We start from the raw sequence: 23,710 nt of genomic DNA on the forward strand, positions 1-23,710 counted from the left end.
TAAAGTTATGGAGCCTATTTTGACACTTATATATACATATAATCAAATAATAAAGACTATTTTCTATCAATATAAAAATAATAGAAAATAATAATAATAATAGAAAGATTTTTAATTATTTTCTCTTGCTTCATTTTTATTAAAGTTTGCTTCAAACTGCACTTAAGCCTGCCTCATCCTTCTCTACCCCACTAGTAAAGACATCAGAAATCCTGATGTTTTTTGAACTTTAGCTCTAGAGTATTCCTTAAGTCCTAGCTTAAGAAATGATCTTTCATCTTATCTCTTGACTAATGTTTCTGCTATTTCCTCAGTCACCTTTCCAGTCTGTAAAAACCACACAATTTCTAAACTAAATCCACTTCTGAAAAAGCCAAACCTTCCTTTCTTTAGAAATGCATTCAAATAACACACAGAAGCCTATGTTCTTACTTACAGACAAGTAAGTCTGTAAGCAAGTAACTGGAACAAAATAAGAGAAATATATTATGCTAGACAACTCTAAAGCCTACAGAACAGGGGAAGAAAGCACCACAAAAGTGGTTATCCTTCATTCTGGGAAAAGGGTCAGGAAAAACCACCTAGAGATAATGAGAATATTTATCAGAAGAAGAAGACCTACTTCAGGTAAGTCACTCTTCACAAGGAAATGGAGGGGAAGAGAGGAGACATGAGCCAAAGCATGGTTTCAATGATCATTTGTGAATTAAAATAGCACCATATGTGGAATTGATTGCTGCATTGTTGCTGACAGTGTTGCTCTTTCCATCACTCAGTGACTCTGTGTTATCCATATAAAATCCTTCAAAACATCATTGCTGGCCTTGTTGTTAGTCTTTCATATATCATTAGTCCACGTAAAAATTGGTAATGGTATTTTGGAAGTCCTATCATGTTTTTAAATATACAAATCTTATGATTCAGCCATTATTTTTCAAGGAATCCATCTTAAAGAAATAGGATCATGGCTGAATAAACATACATGAACAAAAAACTTGTAGTGTATTGCAAATGTTTAAACATAAAGTTCTCATTGTACTGTATCTAATTTTAACTCAAAGATTTGGAGCGTGAAGAACTGCAAGTAATATCACAAATGCTCTCCTTTCTCTCCACGCACCTACACCAAGAGCCCTCTCAGACAGTTAAAGACACTTCTGTGGCTCCACCACATACAATCTAAGAAAGGAAAATAGAATCTGAAGAAAGACAAATTTATCTGGTGAAAGAAAGAAAAAAACAAAAACAGTATCATTCCCTAATTTCAAAACTTATTACAAAGCTTCAGTAATTAAAACAGCTAACATACTAGCAAAAGGATAGTATATAAACCCCCCTCACCCCTGGCAACCACAATTCTACTCTCTGATTCTATGAGTTTGACTATTTTAGATACCTCATATAAGGGGAATTATGTACTATTTGTTTGTAGTCCCACTTGTCTAATTTTGCTTTTTTTTTTTTTTTTTTTGGCCTGTGCTTTTAGGGTCCTATCCATTAAATCATTGTAAAGACCAATGTCATAAAGATTTTCTTAGAAGATTTTCTTCTAAGAATTACATAGATTCAGATCTATGGATAAGTCCTTAGTCCATCTTGAGTTGATTTTTGATTATGAAAAAAGTAGTCTTTTCAACAAATGGTGCTAAGACAACTACATTCAAAAGAGTAAAGTTGAACCCCTTTCTCACACCATACACAAAAACTAACTTAAAATGGATTGGGTGCCAGTGCAAGGCCCTCACGAGGCCGAGGAGGTAGAGCGCTTTCCCCGAGAGCGCAGTGAGTGGGACGCAGTGCCTGTCTCTTCTCCCTCCACAGGTGAGAGAATTGAGACAAGGAAATTATATGCTCCACTCGATATAAATACAACTGGATATAAACTTCAGGAGGGCAAAGTACATCATCCACCTCATTCACTCCTGTATCTTCAGCATCTAATACTGTGCCAGGCATATGAAGACCTTCAAGATGGCAGAGAAATAAGACATGGAGATCACCTTCCTCCCCACAAAAACATCAGAAATACATCTACATGTGGAACAATTCCTACAGAACACCTACTGAATGCTGGCAGAAGACCTCAGACCTCCAAAAAGGCAAGAAACTCCCCAGGTACCTGGGTAGGGCAAAAGAAAAAAGAAAAAACAGAGACAAAAGAATAGGGACGGGACCTGCACCACTAGGAGGGAGCTGTGAAGGAGAAAAACTTTCCACACACTAGAAGCCCCTTCACTGGCTGAGACGGGGTGTGGCGGGGAGGAAGTTTCAGAGCCACAGAGGAGAGCACAGCAACAGGGGTGTGGAGGGCAAAGCAGAGAGATTCCCACACAGAGGATCGATGCCGACCAGCACTCACCAGCCCGAGAGGCTTGTCTGCTCACCTGCTGGGACCGGTGGGGGCTGGGAGCTGGGGCTGAGCATCAGAGGTCAGATCCCAGGGAGAGGACTGGGGTTGGCTGCGTGAACACAGCCTGAAGGGGGCTAGAGCGCCACAGCTAGCCGGGAGGGAGTCCGGGAAAAAGTCTGGAACTGCCTAGGAGGAAAGAGACCATTGTTTTGGGGTGTACGAGGAGAGGGGATTCAGAGCACCGCCTAAAAGAGCTCCAGAGATGGGCTTGAGCCATGGCTATCAGCTCAGACACCATAGATGGGCATGAAACGCTAAGGCTGCTGATGCAGCCACCAAGAAGCCTGTGTGCAAGCACAGGTCACTATCCACACCTCCCCTCCCGGGAGCCTGTGCAGACCGCCACTGCCAGGGTCCCGTGATCCAGGGACAACTTCCCCGGGAGAATGCACAGCGTGCCTCAGGCTGGTGCGACGTCATGCCGGCCTCTGCCACTGCAGGCTTGCCCCACATTCCGTACCCTTCTCTACCCCCGGCCTGAGTGAGCCAGAGCCCCCTAATCAGCCTTTAACCCTCCTTTAACCCCCTCCTGTCTGGGCGGGAACAGACACCCTCAGGTGACCTACACGGAGAGGCGGAGCCAAATCCAAAGCTGAACCCCAGGAGCTGTGCGAAGAAAGAAGAGAAAGGGAAATCTCTCCCAGCAACCTCAGGAGCAGCAGATTAAATCTCTACAATCAACTTGATGTACCCTGCATCTCTGGAATACCTGAATAGACAACAAATCATCCCAAATTGAGGAGGTGGACTTTGGGATCAAAGATATATATATATATTTTCCTTTTTCTCTTCTTGTGAGTGTGTATGTGTATGCTTCTGTGTGTGATTTTGTCTGTATAGCTTTGCTTTTACCATTTGTCCTATGGTTCTGTCTATCCGTTTGTTTTTTGTTTGTTTGTTTTCTTTTATAGTATAGTTTTTAGCACTTGTTATCATTGGTGGATTTGTTTTTTGGTTTGGTTTCTCTCTTCTTTTTTTTTTTATTACTTTTTAATTTTTTTATTTTCAATAATTTTTTTCTATTTTAATAACTTTATTTTATCTTATATTATTTACGTTTTTTCTTTCTTCCTTTCTTTTTTTCTCCCATTTATTCTGAGCCGAGTGGATGACAGGGTCTTGGTGCTCCGGCCAGCTGTCAGGCCTGTGCCTCTAAAGTGGGAGAGCCGAGTTCAGGACATTCGTCCACAAGAGACCTCCCAGCTCCATGTAATAACAAGTGGTGAAAATCTCCCAGAGATCTCCATCTCCACACCAAGAACCAGCTCCACTCAACGTCCAGCAAGCTACAGTGATGGACACCCTATGCCAAACAACTAGCAAGACAGGAACACAACCCCACCCACTAGCAGAAAGGCTGCCGAAAATCATAATAAGGTCACAGACACCCCAAAACACACCACCGGACATGGACCTGCCCACCAGAAAGACAAGAGCCAGCCTCATCCACCAGAACACAGGCACTAGTCCCCTCCACCAGGGAGCCTACACAACCCACTGAAACAACCTTAGCCACTGGGGGCAGACACCAAAAACAACGGGAACTAAGAACCTGCAGCCTACAAAAAGGAGACCCCAAACACAGTAAGTTAAGCAAAATGAGAAGACAGAGAAACACACAGCAGATGAAGGAGCAAGGTAAAAACCCACCAGACCTAACAAATGAAGAGGAAATAGGCAGTCTACCTGTAAAAGAATTCAGAATAATGAGAGTAAAGACGATCCAAAATCTTGGAAGCAGAATGGAGAAAATACAAGAAAGGTTTAACAAGGACCTAAAAGAACTAAAGAGCAAACAAACAATGATGACCAACACAATAAATGAAATTTAAAATTCTCCAGAAGGAATCAATAGCAGAATAACTGAGGCAGAAGAAAGGATAAGTGACCTGGAAGATAAAATAGTGGAAATAACTACTGCAGAGCAAAATAAAGAAAAAAGAATGAAAAGAATTGAAGACAGTCTCAGAGACCTCTGGCAGTACATTAAATGCACCAACATTCGAATTATAGGGGTCGCAGAAGAAGAAGAGAAAAAGAGAGGGACTGAGAAAATATTTGAAGAGATTATAGTTGAAAACTTCCCTAATATGGGAAAGGAAATAGGTAATCAAGTCCAGGAAGAGCACAGAGTCCCATACAGGATAAATCCAAGGAGAAACATGCCAAGACACATATTAATCAAACTATCAAAAATTAAATACAAAGAAAAAATATTAAAAGCAGCAAGGGAATAACAACAAATAATATACAAGGGAATCCCTATAAGGTAAACAGCTGATCTTTCAGCAGAAACGCTGCAAGCCAGAAGGGAGTGGCAGGACATATTTAAAGTGGTGAAAGGGAAAAACCTACAACCAAAATTACTCTACACAGCAAGGATCGCATTCAGATTCAGTGGAGAAATTAAAACCTTTACAGACAAGCAAAAGCTAAGAGAATTCAGCACCACCAAACCAGCTTTACAACAAATGCTAAAGGAACTTCTCTAGGCAGGAAGCACAAGAGAAGGAAAAGACCTACAATAACAAACCCAAAACAATTAAGAAAATGGTAATAGGAATATACATATCTATAACTACCTTACATGTAGATGGATTAAATGCTCCAATCAAAAGACATAGACTGGCTGAATGGATACAAAAACAAGACCCATATATATGCTGTCCACAAGGGACCCACTTCAGACCTAGGGACACATACAGACTGAAAGTGAGGGGATGGAAAAAGATATTCCATGCAAATGGAAATCAAAAGAAAGCTGGAGTAACAATTCTCATATCAGACAAAATAGACTTTAAAACAAAGACTAATTACAAGAGATAAAGAAGGACACTACATAATCATCAAGGGATCAATCCAAAAAGAAGATATAACAATTGTAAGTATTTATGCATCCAACATAGGAGCACCTCAATACATAAGGAAAATGCTAACAGCCATAAAAGGGGAAATTGACAGTAACATAATCACAGTAGGGAACTTTAACACCCCACTTTCACCAATGGACAGGTCATCCAAAATGAACATAAATAAGGAAACACAAGCTTTAAATGATACATTAAACAAGATGGACTTAATTGATATTCATAGGATATTCCATCCAAAAACAACAGAATGCACTTTCTGCTCAACTGCTCATGGAACATTCTCCAGGATAGATCATATCCTGGGGCACAAATCAAGCCTTGGTAAATTTAAGAAAACTGAAATCGTATCAAGTATCTTTTCTGAACACAGCGCTATGAGACTAGATATCAATTACAGGAAAACATCTGTAAAAAATACAAACACGTGGAGCCTAAACAATACACTACTTAATAACCAAGAGATCATTGAAGAAATCAAAGAGGAAATCAAAAAATACCTAGAAACAAATGACAATGAAAACACGATGACCCAAAACCTATGGGATGCAGCAAAAGCAGTTATAACAGGGAAGTTTATAGCAATACAAGCCTACCTCAAACAACAAGAAAAATCTCAAATAAACAACCTAACCTTACACCTAAAGCAATTAGAGGAAGAAGAACAAAAAAACCCAAAAGTTAGCAGACAGAAAGAAATCATAAATATCAGATGAGAAACAAATGCAAACGAAATGAAGGAAACAATAGCAAAGGTCAATAAAACTAAAAGCTGGTTCTTTAAGAAGATAAACAAAATTGATAAACCAGTAGCCAGACTCATCAAGAAAAAAAGGGAGAAGACTCAAATTAATAGAATTAGAAATGAAAAAGGAGAAGTAACCACTGACACTGCTGAAACACAAAGGATCATGAGAGATTACTACAAGCAACAATATGCCAATAAAATGGACAACCTGGAAGAAATGGACAGATTCTTAGAAATGCACAACCTGCCAAGACTGAACCAGGAAGAAGTAGAAAATATGAACAGACCAATCACAAGCACTGAAATTGAAACTGTGATTAAAAATCTTCGAACCAACAAAAGCCCAGGACCAGATGGCTTCACAGGCGAATTCTATCAAACATTTAGAGAAGAGCTAACACCTATCCTTCTCAAACTCTTCCAAAATATTGCAGAGGGAGGAACACTCCCCAACTCATTCTACGAGGCCACCATCACCCTGATACCAAACCCAGACAAAGATGTCACAAAGAAAGAAAACTACAGGCCAATATCACTGATGAACATAGATGCAAAAATCCTCAACAAAATACTAGCAAGCAGAATCCAAGAGCACATTAAAAGGATTATACACCATGATCAAGTGGGGTTTATTCCAGGAATGCAAGGATTCTTCAATATATGCAAATCAATCAACGTGATACAGCATATTAACAAATTAAAGGAGAAAAACCATATGATCATCTCAATAGATGCAGAGAAAGCTTTCGACAAAATTCAACACCCATTTATGATAAAAGTCCTGCAGAAAGTAGGCATAGAGGGAACTTTCCTCAACATAATAAAGGCCGTATATGACAAACCCACAGCCAACATTGTCCTCAATGGTGAAAAACTGAAACCATTTCCACTAAGATCAGGAACAAGACAAGGTTGCCCACTCTCACCACTATTATTCAACATAGTTTTGGAAGTGTTAGCCACAGCAATCAGAGAAGAAAAAGAAATAAAAGGAATCCAAATCGGAAAAGAAGAAGTAAAGCTGTCACTGTTTGCAGATGACATGATACTATACATAGAGAATCCTAAAGACTCTACCAGAAAACTACTAGAGCTAATCAATGAATTTGGTAAAGCAGCAGGATACAAAATTAATGCACAGAAATCTCTTGCATTCCTGTATACTAATGATGAAAAATCTGAAAGTGAAATTAAGAAAACACTCCCGTTTACCACTGCAACAAAAAGAATAAAATATCTAGGAATAAACCTACCTAAGGAAACAAAAGACCTGTATGCAGAAAATTATAGGACACTGATGAAAGAAATTAAAGATGATACAAATAGATGGAGAGATATACCATGTTCTTGGATTGGAAGAATCAACATTGTGAAAATGACTCTGCTACCCAAAGCAATCTACAGATTCAATGCAATTCCTACCAAGCTACCACTGGCATTTTTCACAGAACTAGAACAAAAAATTTCACAATTTGTATGGAAACACAAAAGACCCCGAATAGCCAAAGCAATCTTGAGAACGAAAAATGGAGCTGGAGGAATCAGGCTCCCTGACTTCAGACTATATTACAAAGCTACAGTAATCAAGACAGTTTGGTACTGGCACAAAAACAGAAATATAGATCAATGGAACAGGATAGAAAGCCCAGAGATAAGCCCACACACATATGGTCACCTTATCTTTGATAAAGGAGGCAAGCATATACAGTGGAGAAAAGACAGCCTCTTCAATAAGTGGTGCTGGGAAAATTGGACAGGTACATGTAAAAGTATGAAATTAGAACACTCCCTGACACCATACACAAAAATAAACTCAAAATGGATTAAAGACCTAAGTGTAAGGCCAGACACTATCAAACTCTTAGAGGAAAACATAGGCAGAACACTCTATGACATAAATCACAGCAAGATCCTTTTTGACCCAGCTCCTAGAGAAATGGAAATAAACTTGTTAAAAATGCAGATTCTCAGGCCCCAGCCCAGACCTACTGAATCAGAACCTGGTTTTAAGAAAATTCCCAGGTGATTTGATGTACATTAAACTTTGAGAAGCACTGCTCTATACCACGTTGCCTCTCGCCTTCTCACAGAAGTTTCTTTTTTTCTGAAGGTATAACATAAATTCCTTGCTCATAAATCAAGAGCAAAAAGTATTTTGTATCATGGGGGGAAAAGAATTTCAGAGGAGGGAGAGTTCAGAGGAGGCAAAGAACTTCCAGCTGAAGAGATTTGGGGGTAGTGTGTTTGACCTGATCTTTGAAGAAAGGGTAGGACATGTACAGGCAATGATGGGGAACGGGGTGACCTTTACACAGGGAACAGGAAAAATCCCCAAGGCAGGACAGTGTAGAACATGCAGGAAAATGGCAGGTGGTTCTGTCTGGCTGGAGCCTAAGGCATGTGAAGAGCAATGAAAATACATGCTTGAAAGAAAAATTAGGGACAGGATAGAGCATTTATTAGATGACAGGAATTAGGACTTTATTGTGTAGGCATGCCCTACAGTTGAAGGGTTTCGAGCGGAGGACCAACGGGCTCAAAATTAATGTGTAAAAAGGTTAATTTATATTAGGTTCTATTTCTATGGAGGACCAAAAAGGAAACCTGAACTCTAGTGGTAAATGAAAGGTAATAAGAGGGAAGACTTGGGGAGGGGTGGCGGTGGGAATAAAGAGGAGATGCAGGATAAGAGCCGTGGTATGGAGACCTTCAGGCCCATGCAGCCAACAGGATAGAGCTCTTCCAGTCGTACCCCTCCTTCAGTACCTGCTCCTTCGCGCCATGGTGCTCTGTGAAGGCGGAGACTTACTGTGTACCTATGGTTAAAACATACACATTTAAAACCCAATGGAGCCTCTGCAGTGTCTGACCCATTGTAAATGCCCCCAAATTTGTGTTGAATATTTCTGAATATATGCTGAATATCAGGCAACTAGTTATGTAGCCTGAGAGCTGAGATCTGAAAAATATATTCTCATCTTGGTAATTATCCCATTTAGTAGAATTCTCTCCCTTCGTAGATTCCTTCCACCGCAATGGTGTTTAACTCAAAAAAGCAGCATGGAAATGCATATTTACATTGAAAATTGTCCAATTTAAATGACTGACTACTGCAGCAAAGTGAAAGCTTTTGCAGATGTCTGATTGCCCTTGACGAACTGTTGAAGTTTAATTTTCTAAACTTACAACATGAAGACTAGCCTGAACTCATTATAACCCCACGAAGGTGCAGGCATCTTTCAGACCCATAGCTGGCTTGTTCACTCTCCCTCAGAGAAATACCATCTTAACTGCAATTACTACTTCTTAAAATGTCCCACTAAGTCTTTTTTCCACTTTCTCCTCTCTCTCTCTCCTTCTCTCTCCTATAATATAAAAACTCATTAAGAACAAGAATCAGGATTACTTGTTAGTTAGCTCTAGACCAGGGTTACTCCTAGTTCAGTATGACATGACGGGTCAGATAATCTGGGGGTTGGGGGAGATTATTCTGGGCCCTTTGGGATGTTTAACAGCATCCAGATGCCACCCTCTACCCACTAGATGCCACTTTCAACCCATTACCTCCACCCCCCACCGCTACCAGTTGTGACAACCCAAAATATTTCCAGACATCGTAAATGTCCCCTGGGGGCCTAAATCACCCCTAATGGAGTACCACTGCTCTAACGCACTGCAAACTGCAGGCGCACGGTTCGTACTGAGTAATATCATAAATGCAAGAGAGACCTGGGGATTCCTTAGAAGCCTGGGAATCCTGATGTGCGTTTCTTTGGGTTCGTTATTTGGAGCATCTTAACTTAATCAAACCACAAGCCTCCTAAATTTGCTCTGTAGTTAATAATTTCCACTCTAATGAGTTCTCCTAAGTGTCCCACAGAATCATCCAGGATTCCAAGTTATCCTGGAAAATGTTCACTTTGCATTGGAAAGTGATATTTGAGTTCCATGCCAACAGGACATAGAGTACCTAACTAAGGCATCTTCATGAGAGGTTGCACATATATAATCAATTAAAAATCTCTTTAACGGAGAACTCAAGTAGTGAATAAAAGCGAGAATGGAAGACTACACCCAGCATAGCAGGAATTACAGTTACCGCAGGGCTAGGGAAACCTTGAAAAGAAACAAGCAAAGCACTGTCAATATGCCTTTTCATCAGATTTGATTCACATAGCCTCAAACCTAAGGAGTTTCATCCAAAATTCTCAGTGCAGTTTAGCAGGAGCCAGACCACACTATTGAAACATTGAACTTCAGAAGTAAACTGAAACCCAGACAAGTTTTGCCAGCTCAGACCAGAGCCACACTTACAAAGATGACCAGACCAGTAAGAAAGCTAGCATGGAAATGGGGTTTTCAGTATTTCTGCATTTTCCGGCACTGGTTATTGGTCCTGCCAAGTCTTCAGTCACACATTCAAGCCCTTGAAAATTTAGAATCCTTTGGGATTCTAAAGTGCCACTCATACATTGTTTGTTTGTGATTTTGGACCCCTGAGTAAATACTGCAGCAAATCTTTCACAGTTATCTTAATGGCAATAGACTTTAGAATTTGGAAGAAACAGCTACAGATAAGTTTTCTCTAAAAAATTTAGTTGCACTATTATAATCTGTTTCTCATTATATTTGTGCTATTCAAATCATGCATAGCCCATAAAATCTCAGAAAGAGCCACAAATAACAAGAATTGAAAAAGCATAATGGCATTCCATAGTCCCAAACTCTTCATAGAAGGCAACTGCAAAAATATACAGCTCTTATTTATCTCTTTCTGGATCAAGTTCTATATAATTATTCTGGCAGAAGTTCTCCCTATCCTATATGAAGGGCCATAAGTGACAGATACTCAGAAAATAACAAACAACCATGTAGGTAAATGAACATTCGAATGCACGGACTAGGCAGACAAACAAGTGATAGGAGTAACCTCTTCTTGTGTGTCTGTCCACACACAGGGTGAGACATGAAGATGTCACCACCTCAATTTCCATCAGAATAAAAAATTATGGGAGAGAGATATTAGTAACCATTTCAACAGATTACCTCCATTGTAAGTTTACTTATTCATTTGATGTTTCTTGAACACAGCCTGTGTGAGAGACATGTTTCCTGGTTTTAATGTGCTTACGGCGTAAAGGAGAAATAATGGGTTCATGACAATTAATTAACCGATAAGGTATAAGAATAATAAGTGCAATAAGAGATGTTAAAGAGATTGCAGTGGGGATTTAGAGGAAAGAGAGATTGATTTCTCCTGTGGGAATCAAAGCAGCCTCCATGGAAAAGATAACATTTACTCTGGAACTTCAAGGTCTAGCTCGAATGCATTCCTAAATGAAGGCTTCACAATTCCTATTGTCAAAATACTTCCCAGAAGCACTTTTTTCCAGATTCTACCATAGCTTTGTTATTGGTAAATGTCTGTCTGTCTTTGCACTAGAGGAAGCTCCTTGAGGGCTGAAATGTGTAGCTGTCATATCTCTACTGCCCCTGTTGTCACCCAGCACAAAACCTATTCATCATAGCTACTTAGTAAACATCATAGATTTGATGTGACCAGAAAAATGAGACGTTTTGTTGAAAATTGCCATTATCTGTGTGATTCACTGCAGTGGAAGCTTGCTGCCCCTCGCTTTTCGCTGGCCTTGGAGTTCTCACAGTCCATCATGAGCAATTAAGAACACAACCCCCAACAACTAGAATTAGAAGGAAACGTGATTGCCCTACACCTCTAACACTCCCTAAAATGTACCTCACTTCTCGCCTTGACTAACTTCACCCCAAGGGAGAAGGAATGGCTTATCGGACTGATGAATTTGAGAAGAATTTGGCATTCTCCCCCATTCCTTCCTCTAGGAGCTAGCTTTAGGCACAGGTCTGCACCCACATGAGGAGGCCTATTTTAGTCTGGCACTGCCTGGGACTGGGTGTGTATAAAAGTCTGATGGATCCTAGGATTCAATGTACAGACAATTTCAGTCTCACACTAACCTACTTCTTCCAACTTTATTACTGATAAAGATCATCCTCTGTATTCAATCTATCTACCGTTGGTAGAATGTAACTAACCGTATTACCAGGAATATGTGTCTATTTTGTTGAATGATTGTATCCCAGCTTCTAGAACAGTGCCTGGCCCATAATAGGCAACCAATAAATATTTGACCATTTGCTGAATTAACTTGTTCAAAACCTCATCAAGAGAGGGGATACTATTTACTGGTCTCCAATGAAAGCCCCAAAACTACCTCAAATAGGTATTTAATAAATATGTGCTAAGTGAATGAATGCATGATCTTCTCACCAATCACAACTTGTATATATTTGCAAAAATCTTATCCTGTTCATTATATTTTAAAAGATATATGGTTTAAGACATGATTTTTTCCTATATTCTAACATTAGAGTTTTATTTAGCTAAGGAGAATGTTGAACTTTGCCAATGACATTAATTTGTATAACAAGTGCTCAGTGCTGGATCTAATTATCACCCAGGCCCGGCTCCAGTCTTTACTTGTGGAATAGATTTAACCAGGGATACTTGTTCCCCTATACAGCCAATCAACTGTAGTCTCATGTGCTGCCAGAGTGTAAGCTGTCCAGAGAAAAATAATACAAGTGTGTTTTTAGCTAATAGGGATCTTAAATCTATTACAAGATTCCAATCTAAGGGCTTCCATTTTGCACATAAGTAGCAAGAAGATAGGAACAGGTACTTCTAGAACCTGAACTTCAGCAAATAATAATGTGAAATAACCTTGTTATCTTGCTATCTTTTTGCTTTTGTGTTATTTGCTATTTAAGAAAGAAATGAGGAAAATGGAGACAGGAAGAAGATTACTTTTTTCTTCTTTGGAAATGAATTATAAAGTCGTTTTGGTAAATTAAGACCAAAGTAAGTATCCAAAAATGAACATATCAATGAAAAGCTTTAAGATAATTATTCAGTATTTTCAAGAATTTTTTAAATTTTTAGACTAATATAAGATTAGTTTAATTTTATGTGTGGACTAATTTAAGATCCCCATGTGGGCAAGAGCTCTGACACAATTGACAAAAACTCCTCACAGTCTTAGAGAATATCATATGAAGTGAAGTAAGTCAGACAGAGAAAGACAAATATTAGATGATACCACTTATATGCAGAATCTAAAAAATAATACTAATGAATTTATTTACAAAACAGAACAGACTCAAAGGCATAGAAAACAAACTTATGGTTACCGAGGGAGAGAGAGAAATTAGGAGTATGGGGTTAACAGATACACACTACTATATATAAAATAGATAAATAACAAGGATTTACTGTATAACACAGAGAACTATATTCAATATCTGGTAATAACCTATAAAAAAGAATCTAAATATTTATATATGTAACTGAATCACTATGCTGTATATGTGAAACTAACACAATATTGTAAATCAACTATACTTCAATAATTAATAAATAAATATTCTTTATGGTCTTGATAAACTTAAAACTGACATGGATCTTGAAGATGCAAATAAAAAGCTGAAAGTTTGTTTAGGTATACAGTAGTATCAGGTTGCCTGACCAAATAAATGATTCTAATAAAAAATGGTTTTTGGCTCAAGATGCTAAGATATTCCCATTTGTTTTTGTTTTTGTTTTTCCTATGATAAAGCATTTTAAATCAGTCATTTGTCTTCTCAATATGTTCTTTGAGAGTCAAATTAGGAGGCCAAACATTTTCACCACATCTGTAATTTATTTAAATTACAGAAAAGTAGATGTGAGGAGAGAAGATTTTAAAAGGGGGGGGAAGGATAGAGTTGGTTGTGCAGACTAAACAAACAGAGAAAAAAACAATCATCCGAGTCTGAGAAATGAGCACAGAGCAATAAATAGGAGGAAAAAAATTAGAATCTGAAGTTAACAAAGATAAGAGTGTAGAAAGAAAGACAGGTCAAAGGTAGCAACTTCTAGATGATGAGTTCACTGAAAATGACCTGAGAGAAATCTCTGAAACCCCTTACCCCTGTCCCTATATCCCTGCAACAGCAAAAGCAGTAGTGTTCCTTGGGGAGAGTATTGTTAATCAAACTGCAGCAAAAACATTTATGGCTGCAAAAGCCTGCTGTATCTGGATTTATCTTTTTCACTCATCTATTCCTTTGTATGTCTCTGTCCTTCCAATGTGTTTGGTCCCAAGACTCTTATCATGCTTAATAGTGACAGAAACAAGACGGGGCTTGACATTCATGGTCTATTATAGGAGTCCACAAATACTTTGACACTCCTCCAATAGAGACGTGGGGTCTATAACCCTTCCCCTTGAATGTGGGTAGGCTCTGTATCTACTTTGACCCATAGATTATGGAAGAAAAGCTGACAGTTTCTGGGCCCAGACCTTAATTAATAGACTAGCAGTTCTATTTCCTGTCTCTTGAAACACTTGCTCTTGGAACTCAGATACCATGTTTTGAGAAACCCCAAGCATCCCAAAGGAGAGGCCCACACAGAAAGGAAACAAGACCCCCAGCCTTGTTTCCCAGCTGAGCTACCAGCTAACAATCAGTACCAGCTTGTTAGCCATGGAATGACCCATCTTGGAAGAGGATCCACCAGCCACAGTCAAACTGCCCCAGCTGACATCATGTGGAAAAGAGAACAGTCATCCCTGCCAAGCCCTGCCCAAATGGCAGATTTCTAAGCAAAATGAATAGTGTTGTTTTAAGCCACTAGGTTTTGGTGTGGTTTATTACACAGCAATAAATAGACAGTCCTCCAGCAGAATAAGTACATTTCATGTCATCAAAGCATCTCTGAAAGTAGATAAAGGTTGCAAGAGGAAGGACATTTTAGTATCTAGATGAGGTAAAGAAATATTTTCTCTTTCTGTCTCTCATCTTTAAGGTCCTGTCCTTCAATCTTTTGTTTTACTATTGTGAAAGAAAAAAAAAAAAAAAAAAGCCTTCAACTAGAACCTTCTGTCCTTGGTTACATGTGGTTCATTGACTCACGTGGCTGTTTGAGACCTCAAAACATGAGAAACAATGACTAACCTAAGCAAGTGAAACAAGGCTCATATGTACTAGTCAGTTTGTTCCCAAGATGTCTGTTTGCCATTTGTAGCTGTAGTCTTCAGAAAAGTCTTAACTGACAGAGGTTGTTTAAACTGACTTATTTTGATTCTAAAGAGCTAGTCAAAAAAATTTCTATGAGCAACTTCCTAGATATTTGTGCATGGCCCACTTCATTTTCTTTATTATTTATCAATTTGAAAATCAGCAGCAAGATAGTAGGAATCAAGCTAATCTGGTAAATCCATTCAACAGCCTGTTTGGCTTCTGCATGTAGAAACCACTGCCTCTTCACCCACATCACGTGTCAGTGCAAGCACTGCATTTCCCACACTGCTCTGCCACGTGCTGATCTGTCTCCCACGCTGGTCTACCCGTGCCTGGAGAGAAAGAGTCAGGCCTCACCGTCTTTGTACACCCAGTTCTTAACAGTGTTTGGCATATACAGTAAGTCTCCTACATACGAACCTTCAAGTTGCAAACTTTCCAAGATTTGAACGTGCCCCTGTATGCCAGCTATTGTACCGTACTACCGTACTTTTCAAGGTACTATACTGTAAGGTAAAAAATGTTTTCTTTGTTTTTGTGTTTGTTTTTTATGTATTATTTGTGTGAAAAGTATTATAAACCTATTACAGTAAGTATTATATAGCCGATTGTGTTAGTTGGGTACCTAGGTTAACTTTGCTGGACTTATGAACAAATTGGACTTACGAGTGTGCTCTTGGAACAGAACTCATTCGTATGTAGGGGACTTACTGTAGTGCCAATATGTATTTGTAAATGAACTACTTAGTAAAATGACTAATGTGCATATTTAAATGTAGTCTAAAGTTGCCCACAGAGGAGCAGCCAATTCCTGGTGGAAAAATAGTAAAGTAGCGTTTCTCCAGAGCTTTTCAATTGACTCTTTCTAAACACAAACATGAATCCTACTCCTGACTCAGCGTCTTTGGATTGTACTTTGACAGTCAATCTTATGACTATGACCAAAGTATAATATTTATTCTGGGTAATATTTAACTTACTCAGAATACTTAATTTTTAAAAATTGGGGCCACTGGTAATATTTAATTTTTTAAATTGGGGTCACTTTATTCCAACCAGAGTCAGAGGATGGATTAGTCATATGAGAAGACTAGACAAGGGTTTTCTGCATTTAATGGGCTCTTAGGTACTGTTTAGACTTCTTCACCTTTCATAGGTAACAGTGATTATTGGCCAAAAGTGTGGGAACATTAAAATTTCAGAACATTTTTCAATTAAGAAAATTTTATTTCTAAAAGGGTGATTCCCCTTCTTAGAAGTCTGATTTTCAGAGATAATTTTCATCAAGGAAAAAAATGAAAACATTATTTAGTTCAACAAACTTTTCCTTATTTCTATAAAAATTGCCTCAAATTCTGTTTTGTATAAGATTAATATTGTTTCTTGAACTTTCTTTTTGTTAGTATTGGCCTAGTACCTCTTTTCCATGCCTCTAATTTTCAAACTTCATGTGTGGGTTTGTTTTGGATATTGTCTTATAAGAATCACATAGTACGGGATTGTTTTAATCCAATCACACAGACTTAATGGATGTGTTTACTATATTTACATTTATCATGATTACTGACATTTTTGGAGTGATTTCTCCCATTTTATTTTGCATTTTCTGTTTACCATCTTCTTTCCTTGATTCTTTTTCCCCTCTCCTGCCTTCTATTGGGTGAATAAAGATTTCTATGGTCCCTTTTCTCCCTCTACAGGTTTGGAAGTTACAGACTGTAACTCTACTCTGGGTGTTACTTTTAATTGTTGAAATACATACTGTGACAGAGACTGGCTAACTGTTCATAAAACTTATTCTCCTTCACAGCTGGGCACACAGCTCAGCTATCTTTGCCAGCCTCCCCTGAAGTTGGGAAGGTAGGGCTACTGGACTGAGTGCTAGCCAAGCTGGTGGAATGTGTGTAGAAGTGAGGAGTGCCACTCCTGAGCTCGGTCCATTAGAACCTCCATCTCCCCCCACCCCCACTCCTTACCAGCTATATGTCAATGCCCTAGGGAACTTTCTGAAAGCCTGTGTTGAAGATAAAGCATTTATGAGTCTGCTTTGTTGAATGATAATGTGGAACAGAGACATCCCATAAACTATCTCCGCCCCTAATTGGAATATAGGTTATCAAGAAATAGATTGGGTTGAACCACTGATTTTCCACAGCTAGAGTTACCTTAATTAATACTTCACTATAAATGTTCATTTAAAATTAGACTCATTTAGTATCTCTGACTAGCACTTAAACAAGAGCTTAACATGATGTGACTACCCACTGGACTCCTCTTTCATCATCTTATTATTATTTAGAGCTTCTTTTCACATTCTTCTTATTATTTCTTATTGTATTATTTTCACAGTCGCTAATTAATTGCATTTATTCACATATTTTTAGCAAATTTTGCTTTCACTATTGACTTCTATTAGATGTATGTTAAAGCTCCTCAATGTAACTTTCATTCCTCTTAAACTGCTTTTTATATTTTTATAACTCATTGTTTCTCTGTGCTGTGTTCTGGTGGAATTCCTCAGTGTTGTGTTCCAAACCATTTATTCTCTTGTCAGTTAAGACCAATGTAGACTTTATCCTCTCTGTTGGATTTTTATTTCAATAATTACAGTTTTTATTTCCAAGATTCCCAGTTTGTTCTTCTCCATATTCACCTGTTCTTCTTTTTCATTTCTGCCTATTTTGCTTCAAAGTCTGTATTTTTTTAATATTTTCAATATAGTTTCTCTATCTTTGTTATATATTTGGAGCAGATAGTGGATTCCAAAGAATGAACTTAACACACCATTTTGACCAAAAGTTTACAGTACATGAAAGTACAAACAAATAAACCTAGAATATAATGATTCAACCACAGTGGAATTTTTGTCACTGTTTCTTGTTTGTTTTCTCATTCAAGTTCAGGGCAACAGGTTGGAAAGATCAGGAACGTGTTAGGCGTTTTCCATCCAGTCATTCAGGGACCTCGGCTTTCGGAAACACTGCTGCCTTCAACATAAGGTTTCCATAGTTGCTCTGGATGTCACCATCCCATGGGATCTCATGGGAAAGCCCATGGAGGAGCATTTGTGAAAGATTTTATGAGCCAGGCTTGGAAGTATCACTCATGACTTCTGTTCAGATCCCACTGGAGTCAGCATGGTCATATGACCCAGCCTAACCACAGGCTGGAAAGCATAGTAGCTGTGCCGCTCTATGTCCTGCTACTAGAAGTGGAATGACTTTTAGTAGGCACCTGGTACTTTCTGCTACAATTCCCAAAGGGCCACTCCACTGAAAATGTGTACTAAATATTACAATGATGTCTTCTAGTACTCTCCAGGATCTTAAAATACAAACAGTATCAAATGTCTTGACATTCAAATAATATACAACTTTTGTATTTCTTCCTTTAAAGTAACAGAAGTGTCCCCTGAGGTCACTTTATGCTCATTCTTAAGCTCACAAGATGGTTTACAACAAAGCAGATATGTTGTTGAAATTCTTGATTCTACCCTAAAGTTGTGTTTCTAGTACTCCCTCCATCAACCATGGAATGTAACGCAGGAGAGTCACTCCCATAGAAAGTCTCCCTAAGGGACATCTTTAGACTGAGGTTCCTATTTCTTTTTCCCATCTGTGTATTTTCTATAAGATATGTTACCCCAAACTTATTTATGAAATCTTTTCTTCCAATCAACTTCTGAAAGTCTCATTTTCTTATGACACCAAGAAAGAACTTTAACTAGGAACTCAGCCAAGTTATAATAATAATAGCAACAATTTATTGAGTGCCCAATACAGAGCAGGCACAGCTGTGCTAAGAGCCTTCACACTCATTTTCTCATTGAATTCTCTCAGCAATCCTGAGGATGCTCATTGTTATTACCATTTTATAAATGACCAAACTAAGGCTCAGAGAGCTGGGAAATTTGTTCAACGCCCCAGTTAAATGTGACTGAGCTGGGACTCAAAACCAGGACAGACTCTAAATCCTACAGTCTGCTTTACAAACTACTTAAGGACTTTCTAGGTAAATGGATGCTCTATTTTAGCTAAGATTTCAACACCAAATTACTATCAGCTCCTTTTCTTTGTTGAGCTAAGCTGTGCCTTGTGGACTTCAAGAATCTCTCTGACCCATTTAGAATAAGATCTAGACTAAAAGTAAATCTTTAGTAACCTGGCCCATGACACCTTTACCCTTAGCCACATTTGGTAGTTCTTGGCTATTAGGATCTTTTTGCTCTAATGTTAAGAAAAGTCAGGAAAACAGAAAGCACCCTTCTCCCTAAGACTTTACTCTATCATCCAAAGCAGGATGACCCTGTAGGCTCCCTAGACACCAAAGGCATGGGAGACAGGAAAGGCAGCAGAATGAATCATGAAAAAGAAAGACGTTTGACTGTATTGTACACCCTTGTATTAAAGACCCATGATATGACCTTGGTAACTCCATTTTGCCCTTGGCCAGGCCAGAGCTTCTCTATCTTGGAAAACAAGGTAGGAATGCCCTGAACTCCCTCTTGGAACACAGCTGACTAAACATTTTTGTCTCCAAAAGTTGTGATATTGTCCCCCTTGGGAGAGAATGCCCTAATTGAGAATCACTGTGACTTCTCTATATCCAAACAAACTAAGATTCTGGTTTTTTGTAATTTGTGTTATTAAAGCAACAGGTTTCCTTTTCATTTTCAGGTGTAAATCTAGGTACTTTTCAAGCCATACATGCATCTCACCACAAAATCTGATGTTATTGCTCCATGGTTGAGAATCACTGCTCAGAAAGATAGAGTAAATAATCAGCTGTTGTACCTTGAAATATATTACTTTATGAATTTGCCTCAAAGCCTTAGAAATTTGAGACTACAGGATGAGGTTACATAGAGAATTTCTCTTAACGTAAAATTGCTGAAAGAGCTTAGTAAGTCCGTGGCATTTCTGTTACGGATTTTACTATAAATAACTTTAATTCCCCATATACAATAAGCCCAATAAAACTGACATTTATTGAGTGCTTATAAGTGCCAGACACTGGGCCATGGGCTTTCATGCTAAGTGGAGGTGGAGTTCTCTCTTTTCATTAACCACAGCAGCAAGTCCATTAGCAAGTTCTGTTGGCTCTACCTACAGCAGATACAGAATTATTTCATTTCTCTCCATCTCCAACCACCATCCTTTCCAGCCTGGGTCACTGTGACTACCTTCTCACTAGCCTCCCTGCTTCCATACTTGATGCCCTACAATCCATTCTCTAGAGTACGTTTTTGTACCACAAATCAGTATTACGCCACATACATCATCCTCATCCTCCCTACACATACACAACCCACTCACACCCACACAATACCCTGGCTTAAAACCCTCAAGTGGCTAATTACAGCACTTAGAATAAAATCCAAATTTTCCCCAATTTAGAAGGCCTAGTGATTGTTCTTATCAAAGGGACAGTGAGGGGCGTGCTCCTCTGCTAGTTTCCCTGGTAACTAATGAGCCCACCTGACATCAGTTCCCCTATAACTGGTAATCTCCCCTTCCCCCAACCGCCCCCCCAGCAAAGACTGCCACCATGTCCTGCCCGCCTTCCCCCGCACACGGTGGGGTGTCGCTCCAGGATCTTGCTTCAGACATGTAAGATCCCTCTATCCATTAAACCATTGATGTCTCTGTTGCTGACTCTGGGCTCTTCTGTCTTGAAGCTAGGCAAGCACAGGCCTTGTAGGCCTGCAGGGTGCAGCCCAACACCTGCTTAGTCTACTCTTGCCTACTTTCCCAACCTCATCTCATGCCACCTTCCTCTTTGTCAGTTACCCAACCACAGTAAATTATGTTTTTCTTGAAACACCAAGCTCTTTCTACCTCCTGACTCTTGCCCTCAGTTCTCTCTGCCTGGAATGTTTTCCTTGCTCATCCTTCGACAGTTGGTTCCTTATCATCCAGCTCTCAGTTCAAACATCACCTCCTCGAGAGACCTTCCTTGTAGAGTTGCCAGATTTAGCAAAAATACAGGTCTTGCAAGTAAATTTGAATTTCAGATAAACAATAAATAATATTAAGTATAGGTATATCCTGTGCAATATTTGGGACATACTCATATTTTTTTTTAAATTCATTGTTTATCTGAAATTCAACTTTAACTAGGATTACTATATTTTATCTGGCAATCCTACTTCATGGACCATCCAATCAAGAGTACCCGCCATGCAATGTCAGTCACTCTCCATCAAGTCCTCTGGTTTCATGTTCCTAACTCACCACTACCTGATATTATTTTGTTTATTTGTTGTTTGTTTTTCCCATAAGCTTTCTGTATTGATATAAAATTCAAGCTCACTATAATCAGCCAATTTCTCTTACCCCGCTTATTCTTGTCCAGAGTTCACTCAAGTCTGGGGGAAGCTTTAATGCATAGAATGATAGATAACCAACAAGGACCTACTGTATAGCACAGGGAACTAAACTCAATATTTTGTAATAACCTAAAAGGGAAAAGAATCCCAAAAAGAATATATATGTATATATATATGTGTGTGTGTGTGTGTGTGTGTATATATATATATATAAAACTGAATCATTTTGCTGTACACCTGAAACTAACACAACATTGTAAATCAACTATATTCAATTAAAAAAATAATAAATTTTTTAAAAAAGAATGACCTTAATATATGACTCTGAAAATGTAAACTTATCTTCATTTTTAGGATATCATTTTAAAAAGCCTTTGATGGGGACTTCCCTGGTGGTACAGTGGTTAGGAGTCCGCCTGTCAATGCAGGGGATGCAGTTCGATCCCTGGTCTGGGAAGATCCCACATGCCGCAGAGCAACTAAGCCCATGCGCCACAACTACTGAGCCTGCGCTCTAGAGCCCGTGTGCCACAACTACTGAAGCCCGTGCTCCGCAACAAGAGAAGCCACCACAATGAGAAGCCGGTGCACTGCAACAAAGAGTAGCCCCGCTCTCCGTAACTAGAGAAAGACCGTGCACAACAACAAAGACCCAACGCAGCCAAAAATAAATAAATAAATTTTTTTAATTTAAAAAAAAGAATTATTAAAAAAAAAAAACTTTGCTGGGTTTCTATATTATCATATATATTTGTTAATTATAAAACTTTTTTTAAATTACATAATTATTGATCCACAAATGAATAACTTTATTTTAATGATATATATAATTTATCAAATTAAGCTCTTGACATTTAGTAGGAAAAAAAGTATATGCCATAAAGGTTATATTTGGGGGAATAAAAAAAAGAAAGGAGAAGAGAAGCAATACCGTCAGCAGAGAACAGCCTTTTAAAGGAACCTAAATGATAAATAATTTAACCACATGGTATGCTTGCACTTAAGTATCTCTTTAGTCATTTCCAGGATTATCAGTTCTCCTGAACTTCTATTCTATTGTTCTGATTATAAAAAATGTATCCATATAATCCTAACCACAAGGCAGATAGAAAAGTAAGAACTACTACTCCTTAGATGGGATCTAACAATGAAAGTATTGAAAAAAAAACAAATTTAAAGAAAAAAATTGATAAAATTCTAGTGTCAAAAAATGTGTGAAAAAAGTTACATGAAAGAGGAAATGTCCCCTAATAAGTATGGCAAGTTTTTGATGAAACAACACAGAGCTGTTCATCACAGAAAACCAAAAACAAAAAATGCGGGATTAAAGTGGTTTTACTTGCAGTCAGATTTCATATAAAAACCAGAAAGTAAGATTGGCAGATTTCGCTCTCCAAAGGGACACTCCAAAATTTTTGTGGGACAGTCCCCCAAAAAATGTTTGCCCAAGCCCTCTTAAATAACATACACATGGAGACTGTGTCTATTTGCAGATCCCAAAACAACTATTTTTCAAACAAAATGTTTCTCCTGACCATCATAAAGACCAGTTTCTAATCACTAGATTATGTTGGCAATAGCCGTCATTAAGATGAATGGAAAGGCACAACAATTCTTTTTTATCACGTCTTTGCCCACAAAAACACATCTTAATGTAGCTGTTATTTTGTTTTATGATAGGTGAATACACACTTGAATAAGATAATGAGCCTATAAAAACGTTTATGCATAGTGCTATCCTAATGTCTGACTCTGAAAGTGTAAAACTTGTCTTCATTTTTAGGATATCATTTTAAAAACCTTTGTTAGGCTTCTATACTATCAAATATATGTGTTATTATAAAACTTTTAAAAATTACATGATTATTGACCCACAAGTTAACAAATATCTTTATTTTAATGATATATATAATTTTATCAAATTAAGTTCTTGACATTTAGTAGAAAAAATGTATATGCCATAAAAGTTATCTTCACAAGAATCAAAAAAAGAGAAAAGACTTTAAAGTTTGTTTGGGATAGGTACGTATATGTGTGTACATGGGTATGCGTGTGTGAAACTAAATGAAGAATCTTTGAAAATGACTTTATTAGAAAGTGAATTAGGAATGAAATGACTTAAGAACCATATCAACTTATTCCTAAGGGTCACTTCTCAGTAGTAAAAATTTTAATTCAAACCCATTAAGATGCTAACCTTAAAGAAAGAAAAAAATTTTAGTGTATGTATAACTCATATATTTTTTTGATCCATAGGA

The 23,710-nt window shown here is 38.2% G+C and overlaps 1 long non-coding RNA gene across 1 annotated transcript in view; it reads right to left on the bottom strand.

Moving 5' to 3' along the window:
- Nucleotides 1–2,435: 2,435 nt before the first annotated feature.
- LOC133088461 (uncharacterized) overlaps nt 2,436–23,710 on the bottom strand; it is a 62,040-nt gene continuing 40,765 nt past the window's right edge. The window contains exons 2-3 of the long non-coding RNA XR_009700520.1: nt 8,792–8,841; nt 2,436–2,536 (exon numbers count right to left, since the gene is read on the bottom strand). This is a non-coding gene — a long non-coding RNA (uncharacterized LOC133088461). The remainder of the gene's footprint in view (nt 2,537–8,791; nt 8,842–23,710) is intronic.

This window comes from Eubalaena glacialis, chromosome 3, assembly GCF_028564815.1.
Source record: "Eubalaena glacialis isolate mEubGla1 chromosome 3, mEubGla1.1.hap2.+ XY, whole genome shotgun sequence".
Classification (NCBI taxonomy): Eukaryota; Metazoa; Chordata; class Mammalia; order Artiodactyla; family Balaenidae; genus Eubalaena; species Eubalaena glacialis.